This window comes from Rhinopithecus bieti, unplaced genomic scaffold (genome assembly GCF_001698545.2).
Source record: "Rhinopithecus bieti isolate Rb0 unplaced genomic scaffold, ASM169854v2 scaffold_20101, whole genome shotgun sequence".
In the NCBI taxonomy this organism is placed as follows: Eukaryota; Metazoa; Chordata; class Mammalia; order Primates; family Cercopithecidae; genus Rhinopithecus; species Rhinopithecus bieti.
Window position 1 is genome coordinate 775029 of NW_016810242.1, and position 11268 is coordinate 786296.

Sequence of the window (11268 nt, forward strand, 5' to 3'; positions counted from 1 at the left end):
TTTTTTCCAAAAATTTGTTTTGTCACCCTGTCCTTGCCTTACAAGAAAAAGTAACTCCAAAGAGTAACTAAGCCGGACACTTGTGGCATGTGACTGTAGCTCCAGCTACTGGGGAGGCTGAGGCAGGATTGCTTAAGCTAAGAGTTTGAGCCTGTAGTGTGCTATGATCACACCTGTGAGTAGCCACTGTACTCCAGCTTGGGCAACGTAGCAAGATCCTGTCTCTAGAGAAAAAAAGGTAAATGACACATGTGTTGTTCTTTACTTCTGCTTTCTTCAGCCCTTCTCTGTCTATAAAACCAACCTCTTCTGCTCAGTTCACTGGAAGACTTTCCAATGGAAATGAAATGTTGCCTGATTCTAGAATTACAAATAGAGCTAATTAAGATCTCTAAACTAAATTTGTTGTAATTTTGTCTTTGACAAGAACAATCCAGGCCTTGGTCCCAGTGCACTGAGAATACTGGGGCCCTATAGTTCTTGAGAGGACCTCAGGCTGCTGCCTTGCACCCACTTCACCAACCACTCAACTCCCAGAGCAAGGGTATCACTCAGAGAGAAGCTTGCTATTGTCCCCAGCACCAATCAGAAATTTGGCCTGGGGAGAGAGGAAAGCCATAAAACAGATAGCTTCTAATCTCTTCCCAAGGAAATTGACTTCATTTGTAAAGCAGCTGGAGAAGTTCAAGGCTAAAAGCATAAACAGTGGAGGGGTTGTGAAAAACAATTAGAAAAGGATTGGGAATAAAACAGCCAGGAGGAGTCTTTTGGGGTCAGAAAATTACACTATCCTAAAAAACCATTACTTTACAGGAGCCACATTTGACTGCATTAGTTTGTAGAGTAATTTATGCCCCCCAGGATGTTGTTGAAAGCAATAGAGCAATCAGACAGCAATTAGTGGAATTTAACAGCTGGATGTGGTCAAAGAGAGAAAGCAAGCAACTGTCATCCCAGGGTCATGGTTGGGCATACCTAGAGCTGTACCTCCCTAAGGAGCAAGATCAGAGTTTTAACACTGTGTGTGCGTGTATGTGTGTGTATGTCTGTGTGTTGCTGTGTGGGTGCACGTGCATGTATGTGTGGTGGGGGAGCACAGATTTCACTGAAATAATCCAAATAATCATTACACACACAAAAAATCAAATAATGACAAGTCCCAGAAAAGAAGGTGGGGCAGAATAACCATTGCTAAAATATATTATCTAAAATTTCTGTTTTCCAACAAAAAATTGTTAGAGTAGATAGCTAGGCAGACATGAACAGGGCAAAAGAGGGCCCTCCACCCTTGGGAATGTCAAGTGACCATCAGGTGATGGTAGGGAACTTGTTAAACTGTCTATTGAAAATAATATTTGGTCACACCCAGTACCGGGGAAAGGCAGTCTCCCAATAGATTAAAAAAACCTGAAGCTGGTCGGCAGCAGCTTCCTGATGAGCTCTCAGGATTGGGCAAGTGGGCTCATGCATGTGCAGTAAAAGGCAAAATGGTGGAGTTTAACTGGTATATGACCTTCCTCTAGGAACACTCAACTGGTAAGAGAAAAACATGTCAAATGAGTATGCACACAACTTCAGTAAACACACTGCGCGTGCAGCCCTTCTCATGCTGGGAGGCCACTGCACAGGTGGACAACCCACCTCAAGGGAAAAATCAAGGGAGAAGAAATGCAAACTCTGAAACCATGCCAAAGTATAAAACCCCAAGTCAAGGGCTAAACAGTGCACTTGGATCTCTCAATTTGCCTGCTTGGCCCTCTTCCAAGTGTACTTTACTTCCTTTCATTCCTGCTCCCACTTTTTTTTTTTTTTAAGACAGAGTATCTTTCTGTTGCCCAGGCTGGTGTGCAGTGGCATAATCTTGGCTCATTGCAACCTCCACCTCCCAGGGTCAGGCAATTCTCCTGCCTCAGCCTCCCAAGTAGTTGGGATTACAGATGCGTGCCACCATGCCCAGCTAATTTTGTGTCTTTAGTAGCCATGGGGTTTCACCATGTTGGCCAGGCTGGTGTTGAACTCCTAACCTCAAGTGATTCGCCCACCTCAGCCTCCCAAAGTGCTGGGATTACAGGCATGAGCTACCATGCCTGGCTCTGCAAACTTTTTAATAAACCTTTAGTCCTGCTCAAAACTTGCCTCAATCTCTCACTCTGCCTCATGCCCCTCCGTCGAATTCTTTCCTCCAAGGAGGCAAAAACTGAGTTGCTGCCGACCCATATGGATTTGCCACTGTTAACAAAATTATGAGGAATGCAAAGAAAAACAGGAAATTCTAGTTCATACATGCAACAAATACTGCCCATAAGAGCAACTAGATGTCAGATTTAACAGAAAAATACTTCAAACTAGCCATTATAAATATGTTCATAGAACTAAAGGAAAATATGATTAAAGATGTAAAGGATGATAGGCCAGGTGCGGTGGCTCACGCCTGTAATCCTAACACTTTGGGAGGTAAAGGTGGGTGGATCACTTGAGGTCAGGAATTCCAGACGAGCCTGACCAACATGGTGAGACCCCCATCTCTACTAAAAATACAAAAATTAGCCAGGTGTGGTGACAGGCACCTGTAATCCCAGCTACTCAGAAGGCTGAGGCACGAGAATCACTTGAACCTGGGAGACAGAGGTTGCAGTTGAGCTGAGATTGAGCCCACTGCACTCTAGCCTGGGCTAGAGTCAGACTCTGTCTTGAATTAAAAAAAAAAAAAAAAAAAAAAAGGAAAGGAAGATATAACAATGTTACATTAAGTAGAGAATAACAATAAAGACATAGGAACTATAAAGAACCAAACGGAAATATTGGAGTTGAAAAGTAAAGTAATTGAAATAAAAAAATTCCCTGGAAGTCTTTTCTGGCTGCTCAAGAAGAAATATAAAAGTCATGGCAGGAACTCAAGATTGTCTGGCAGAATAAAGAATTAGTGAACTTGAAGATACAGTAAGTCCTCACTTAACATTGTCAGTAGGTTCTTGGGAACTGCAACTTTAAGTGAACAATGCACAGCAGATCTTCCAATAACATTGTTTTCTTCAACATCATTTCATTATCACATTGATGAGAAAAAAAATTGGTTTTGTTGTGCGTCATTTTGTAAATCAATTGATAAACTTCCTCTAAGTACTGTCAAAGATAAATTTCAGGTAACAATTTATTCCATAAAATAGACTAAGTGCTCTCATGTATACAGCAGAAGAGTTTGGCTTTGTGGACATTAAGAGGACTGAAGAAAGCAGAAACAAGTAACAGATAGTGGATTGGCCTTTTCAAAGTTACTTTCTTTTTAGGGACGGGCTAGGCGGTCAGAACAAGAGAAAGATGGCTGATTGGTTAACATCAAGTTAATTGGGTAATTCTTTATTGTAGGATTAAAACAGGGAACTTAATCATGCCGATTAAAGATTAAAACTGGCCTGTTTGGGAAATTAGGCTATCTCTCTCTCTCTCCTGATATCTCTGATACCAACAAGAGCAGCTCCGTTTCAGTTCAGTGATCACTGACTTCGTTGTGATTTTTTTACTCTACTTTGTTGGGGCCTAGTGAAGGAGTTTAGTCCAGAACAATAGCTTCCTATAATTTTTGTTTAACAGTACTCATGAGCTCTATCCAATAAATTTTGATATATTTTATCATTATGTAGATTCAAATATTTATTAATTTTCTTATGATTTCTTCTTTGCTTAGTTACTAGAAGTTTGTTAATTTCCAAATATTTGAGGCTTTTAAAAATCTTCAATTGCTATTAATATCTAATTTAATTTTGGTTCTTAGAGAACATACTCTGGAAAATTTCAAACTTTTATAATATATTGGGACTTGTTTTATGTTCCAGCATAAGGTCCATCTTGGCAAATGGTCTGTGTGCACAAGAAAGAATGTGAATTCTGCAGTTGTTGGGTAAATTGTTTTATAAAGCTCAGTTAGGTTAGGGTGGTTGATAATTTTTTTAAGATCTTCTATATCCTTACTGATTTTTATCTAATTATTAAAAAGAAAATTAACATTCTCACTTCTTTTTATGTTTACTTTTGTTTATTTTTTTTAGATACAGTGTCTCACTCTGTCACCCAGACCAGAGTGCAGTGGCATGATCGTGACTCACTGCAGTCTCGCCCTTCTGGGCTCAAGGATCCTACTGCCTTAGACTCTCAAGTAGCTAGGACTACAGGCATGTGCCACCTGCCATATCTGGCTAATTTTAAAATTTTATTTTGTAGAGATGGAGTCTTGCTATGTTACCCAGGCCAATCTTGAACTCCTGGCCTCAAGCGATCTTCACAATCAGTCTTCAAAGTGCTGGAATTACAGGAGTGAGCCACTGCGTCCAGCCAATATCTCTACTTTTGATTGTGAATTTGTCTACTTGTCTCTTTAGTTCAGTCAGCTTTTGCTTCATCAATTTTTTAGCTCAGTTATTAAGCTACCTACATATTAGGATTTTAGTCTTCTTCATGGATTGATCCATTTATTAAAATGTCTCCATCTTTATTTTTCTTGTCTTGAGGTCCATTAAGCCTAATATTAATAAAACTTTCAGCTTTCTTTTGCATACCATTTACATGATATATCTTTTCATCTTTTCTTTTAACCTATCTGTATCTTCTTACATTTAATGAAATTATTGGTATGTTTAGACTGAAGTCTATCATTTTTGTTACTTGTTTTAAATTTGCCAAATTCATTATTTTGGTTTTTTTCCCCTTTTTTCCTGACTTCTCTTGGCTAACAGAATGCTATTTTATCTGGAAGAAGAGGAATCAGAAAGAAAAGGAGTCAGGAATGGATCTTACTCAGAAGGCTGACTAGACACAGCCAGGTGGAAGAGCTCCCACTGCGGGACCAAGATGACTGGAATGCCCCTAACAGATCTTCAGAGGGAAGAAACCAGTAGTAGACAGAGAGAAGACACAGAAGCTGGGCTGAAGATAGTGAAAGCTGGGAATGTGGTACAGGGCTACTGCACACCAGTTTTTGTTCCTGGCCTACAATGGCTCTGGGGGATCAGGTGAGTTGAATTGGCAAGGAACAACCCACTGTTGCCATGGGCCTCTGGAACCCCTGTAGGAGAAGACCCCTTCACCATCATGGACATTTGAGTTGGCAGGAGAGCTGCTTAGAGAAGGGGTAGGGGCAGCAAGCCATTGATGTGGGTATACTGCAGGAGTGTCTGTAGTGGAGCATGGCCGGGGATGGCCATCCTAGGCTCGACTTGCTCCTATAGAAGACTTTAGCCCTATGGGAACTGTCAGACATGATCTCTGCAGGGTGGTCTTCCCCATCAGGTGAGGCTGGTCTGACCTGAGCACCCCTTGGTCTGCTGGCCTCTCTAGGAGGCCCAGCATTGGTAACACCTACTTGCAGAGCAGTCTCTAGTGCCCTGGGGGCCTACACCATTGCTTCTGTGCCTGAAAAACCATGCCTGACTGGCAGCTCCAGCTGGGCAGCCCCTATGGCCACAAACCAGCCCGCCTGCCCCCTCCCCATACTGCATCATCCCCCAGGCCCATGGAACTCCCCACATCACTTTGCTGGCAATGTCTGCAGAGGCAGATTTTGCTTTCCTTGACCATCAGTGCGCAGAAGTGCGGTCCATCCTCCCATCCCCACCAACCGCCATTGCAGACAGAGCCTTGGCAAGCACAGAATCAGCCAGCCCTTCCCCCACCAATGCCCACCCTTGTGCTAACACTATGAGAGAAGAGCAGATCCTCTGCAACATTGAGTGATCCCTCCTGTTTGCAGGGCACAGAGAAGGCAACCAGACCTGCATTTGCCAGCATGTTGCCCCTGAGCTAACACCACCACCAGTGCAGCTGCACACACAGTTGCCAGCAGGTCCCCCAACACCTACCAACTCCCCCAGGTGCATTGCCTCTGCCACTGTGGTGATCACCTGCAGGAAAGCAGGCACCCTGGCACCCACTAGCACTCTGTTGCAGCTGCTGTACCTTGTCTCCTATGCCACCCATAGCACAGTGGATTCCTACCTCAAGGGCCAGAAAACAAAGTTGGGAACCAGTACAAGTCCCCCAGAATAGAGCATGCATTCCAGAAGTTGGAAACTGAGCATTGGCCTTCTACAATTTCCCAGAAATAAAACCAGTCAGCTGAATCTACCTTATACCACAATCAAACCCTCAATATTATCAAATAAGATAAAAGGAAAAAATATCCCAAAGTCAGCAACCTCAAAGATTGAAGGTAGATAGGCCCACAAAGATGAGAAAGAATCAGTGCAAGAACCCTGAAAACTCAAAAAGCAGGAGTGCCTTCTTTCCTCCAAACAACTGTATTGCTTCTCCAGCAAGGGTTCTGAACTGGGCTGAGATGGCTGAAATGACAGACAGAATTCAGAATATGGATAAGAACAAAGATCACTGAGTTACAGAAGTACACTGAAACCCAATCCAAGTGATATGGTTTGGATATGTGTCCCCACCCAAATCTCACGTCAAATTGTAATCCCCAGTGTTGTAGGAGAGGCCTGGTGGGAGGTGATTGGATCACGGGGTGGATTTCCCCATGCTGTTCTCATGATAGTGAGTTCTCATGAGATCTGGTTGATTAACAGTGTGTAGCACCTCCCTCTTCTCTCTTTTTCCTGCTCCAGCCATGTAAGATATGCCTGCTTCCCCTTCACCTTCTGCTATGATGGGAGTTTCCTGAGGCCTCCCCAGCCATGCTTCCTGTACAGTCTGTGGAACCATGAGCCAATTAAACCTGTTTTCCTTATAAATTACCCAGTCTCAGATATGTCTTTTTTTTTCTTCCCCTAGCATTACTGCTGACTTATTACAAATCCCTAAGACGAATTTATTTTTTTCTTTTCAACATCTTGTTCTACAGCTTCCTTGGCTCTTTTTGCCTTTATGCCAAAGAGCTGGGCAGTGGCACAGGCCATGAGGAGATGAGCAAAGGCTTTGAAATTCTTCTCCTCCTCAGTGATGACTAGGGCTTTCTCCTTGTAGACATTCTGGATGGGCATGACCGGTCCTGTCAGCTGGATGGCCAATATCAGTTCTTCAACAGAACTGTCTCCCTTCTTGGGGTCCAAGGGCTTCCTGGAGAAGAGGATGAGTTTGGATTGGTACTCCTTCAGCCGCTGCACATTGCCCTGCAGAGACTCAGTGTACTTGTTCTGCCTCCTCCAGTCAATAGAGATGCCAGTGGTCTGGGCTACCTTCTTGTGAATGCCTGCCACCTTGAGCTCCTCCAAGCTGAAGTGCAGCTGGTGCACACCTTGGTGTGATACTGTACAGTGTGGCACTACACAATGGGCCAGATGGGTCCTGACTTGGGGTATGGGGCAATGCAGCGTGCTTTTCCTTGCTGGGCCTCGCGTCTGCGGATCTATGGGCCAGCTGGTTGAACCACTTGGCCACACATCACTGGCAGTCCTTGTGGAAGTGGGGCTTCGAGATCATGCCATTACGGCTGGGCACCATGGCTACCTATGGCCCACCTGTGCAGGAAAACAACTGATCAGAAGGCCGGTCTGAGGTATTTCTTTTTTAAAAAAATTATACTTTAAGTTCTGGGGTACATGTGCAGCACTTGCAGATTTGTTACATAGGTATACATGTGCCATGGTGGTTTGCTGCACCCATCAACCTGCCATCTACATTAAGTATTTCTCCTAATGCCATCCCTTCCCTAGCGCCCCACCCCCCAATATGCCCTGGTGTGTGATGTCCCCTTCCCTGTATCCATGTGTTCTCAATATTCAACTCCCAGTTATGACTGAGAACATGTGGTGTTTGGTTTTCTGTTCTTGTGATAGTTTGCTGAGAATGATGGTTTCCAGCATCATCCATGTCCCTGCAAAGGACATGAATTCATCCTTTTTTATGGCTGCATAGTATTCCATGGTGTATATGTGCCACATTTTCTTTATCCACTCTATCATTGATGGGCATTTGGGTTGGTTCCAAGTCTTTGCTATTGTGAATAGTGCTACAATAAACATACATGTGCATGTGTCTTTATAGTAGAATGATTTATAATCCTTTGGTTATATACCCAGTAATGGGATGGCTGGGTCAAATGGTATTTCTGGTTCTAGATCCTTGAGAAATTGCCTCACTGTCTTCCACAATGGTTGAACTAATGTACACTCCCACCAACAGTGTAAAAGTATTCCTATTTCTCCACATCCTCTCCAGCATTTGTTGTTTCCCGACATTTTAGTGATCACCATTCTAACTGACGTGAGATGGTATCTCATTGCGGTTTTGATTTGCATTTCTCTGATGACCAGTGATGATGAGCATTTTTTCATATGTCTGTTGGCTGCATAAATGTCTTCTTTTGAGAAGTGTCTGTTCATATCCTTTGCCCACTTTTGATGGGGTCGTTTGTTTTTTCCTTGTAAATTTGTTTAAGTTCTTTGTAGATTCTGTATATTAGCCCTTTGTCAGATGGATAGATTGCAAAAATTTTCTCCCATTCTGTAGGTTGCCTGTTGTCTCTGATGATAGTTTCTTTGCTGTGAAGAAGCCCTTTAGTTTAATTAGATTCAATTTGTCTATTTTGGCTTTTTTTGCCATTGCTTTTGGTGTTTTCATCATGAAGTCTTTGCCCATGCCTCTGTCCTGAATGGCATTGCCCTAGGTTTTCTTCTAGGGTTTTTATGGTTTTAGGACTTACATTTAAGTCTTTAATCCATCTAGAGTTAATTTCTGTATAAGGTGTAAGGTAGGGATCCAGTTTCAGCTTTCTACATATGGCTGGCCAGTTTTCCTAGCACTGTTTATTAAATAGGGAATCCTTTCCCCATTTCTTGTTTTTGTCAGGTTTGCAAAAGATCAGATGGTTGTAGCTGTGTGGTGTTATTTCTGAGGCATCTGTTCTGTTCCATTGGTCTACATATCTCTTTCGGTACCAGTACCATGCTGTTTTGGTTACTGTAGCCTTGTAGTATAGTTTGAAGTCAGGTAGTGTGATGCCTTCAGTTTTGTTCTTTTTCTTTAGGCTTGCCTTGGCTGTGCAAACTCTTTTTTGGTTCCATATGAAGTTTAAAGTAGTTCATTGATTTTCTCTACTGTTTTCCCATTTTTAATTTTATTAATTTTTGCTCTTTTATTATTTCTTTTACTCTGCTTGCTTTAGGCTTAAATCACTCTCCTTACTATAGTCTCCTGAAGTGGAAGCTTAGGTTATTGATTCTGGATCTTCCTTCTTTTCTAATATATGCATTAATACTATAAATTTCCTTCTAAGCACTGTTTTTGCAGTATGCTAAGAATTTTAATAAGGTGCATTTTAATTTCCATTTAGTTAAAATATTTTAAATTTTTTCTTGATAATTCTTCTTTGATCTCTGTGTTACTTAGAAGTGTACCGTTTGATCTCCAAGTATTTGGGGATCATCTAGTTATCTTTCTAATATTGACTTACAGTTTAATTTCAATGTGGTTTGAGAATAGACTTTGCATGATTTCTATTCTTTTATATTTGTTAAGGTGTGTTTTATGGCCAAGATTGTTTTCGATTTTAGTCAGTGTTACATGTAAGCTTGAGAAGACTGCATTTTTCTGTTTTGGGGTAGATTATTCTATGAATGTCAATTAGATCAAGTTGATCAATAGTGCTGTTCAGGTTAGTTATATCTTTACTGATTTTCTGTCTGCTTGATCTGTCAATCATCAGAAGAGATGTATTGAAGTTTACAGCTATGATAGTATATTTGTCTATTTCTCTTTTTACATCTATCCACTTTTACCTCATATTTTTTGATGCTGTGTTGTACATTTGTATATGTTTAGGATGATATCTTCTTGGAAAATTATCCTCTTTATTATTATGTAATGTCTCTCTTTATCCATGATAATTTTTCTTGTTCTGTGCTTTGTCCAAAATTAATGTAGCTACTCCAGCTTTTTTTTGTGTTTTTTGGTAACTGCTGGCATGGTATACTCTTCTCCATCCTTTTGTCTTTACCTGACCCTTTAAATTTAATATCTTGTAGACCACATATGATTGGGCCTTGTTTATTTATCCACTCTGATAGTCTCTATCTTCAACCGGTGTATTTATATGATTCACACAAGTGATTATTGATATAGTTGAAATAATTACCTTTCCTGTGTTTAAGTTTTCTATTTGTCCCATTTGTTTTTAAATTCTTACCTCTTCTAGTTCTGCTTTCTCTAGTTCTGGTTGACTATTCTATATTATTCCATTTTATCTCTTAGCATATCAATTATACTTCTTTTTAGTTTTTTTAGTGGTCACCCTAGAATTTGAAATTTTAATTTTTTTAGTGGTGGCCCTAGAATTTGAAAATTACCATTATTAGGTAATCTGAGTCCATTTTGAATAATACCATGCCACTTCAAATATAGTGGAGGCACGTTATAACAATACAATAGTTTCTCCTTATTCATGGGGGGTACATTTCAAGACCCCCAGCAGACACCTGAAACTGCAGATAGTACTGAATCCTATATATACCATGTTATTTTCTATAAAAGCATACCTATGATAAAATTTTATTTATAAAGTAAGCACAGTAATAGATTAATAACTATAGCTAGCAATAAAATAGAGCAATTATAACAATATACTGTAATAAAAGTTAGATGAATGGGGTCTCTTTCTTTTTCACAAAATACCTTATTGTATTTTACTCATGCTTCTTCTTTTTAACATCTTTTTTTTTTTTTTTTTTTTAATACTTTAAGTTCTAGGGTATATATGCACAACGTGCAGGTTTGTTACATATGTATACATGTGCCATGTTGGTGTGCTGCACCCATTAACTCATCATTTACATTAGGTATATCTCCTAATGCTATCCCTCCCGCCTCCCCTCTCTGCACAATAGGCCCCGGTGTGTGATGTTCCCCTTCCTGTGTCCAAGCGATCTCATTGCTCAACTCCCACCTATGAGTGAGAACATACGATGTTTGGTTTTCTGTTCTTGCAATAGTTTGCTGAGAATGATGGTTTCCAGCTGCATTCATGTCCCTACAAAGGACACGAACTCATCCTTTTTTATGACTGTATAGTATTCCATGGTGTACAGGGGCCACATTTTCTTAATCCAGTCTGTCACTGATGGACATTTGGATTGATTCCAAGTCTTTGCTGTTGTGAATAGTGCCACAATAAACATACATGTGCATGTGTCTTTATAGCAGCATGATTTATAATCCTTTGGGTATATACCCAGTAATGGGATGGCTGGGTCAAATGGTATTTCTAGTTCTAGATTCTTGAGAAATCACCACACTGTTTTCCACAATGGTTGAACTAGTTTACAGTCC

General features: G+C 40.9%; 1 pseudogene; it reads right to left on the minus strand.

Annotated features, from left to right (window-relative positions):
• Window positions 1-6803: 6803 nt before the first annotated feature.
• Window positions 6804-7446, minus strand: LOC108541901 (60S ribosomal protein L13 pseudogene; annotated as a pseudogene).
• Between the last annotated feature and the right edge of the window lie 3822 nt (window positions 7447-11268).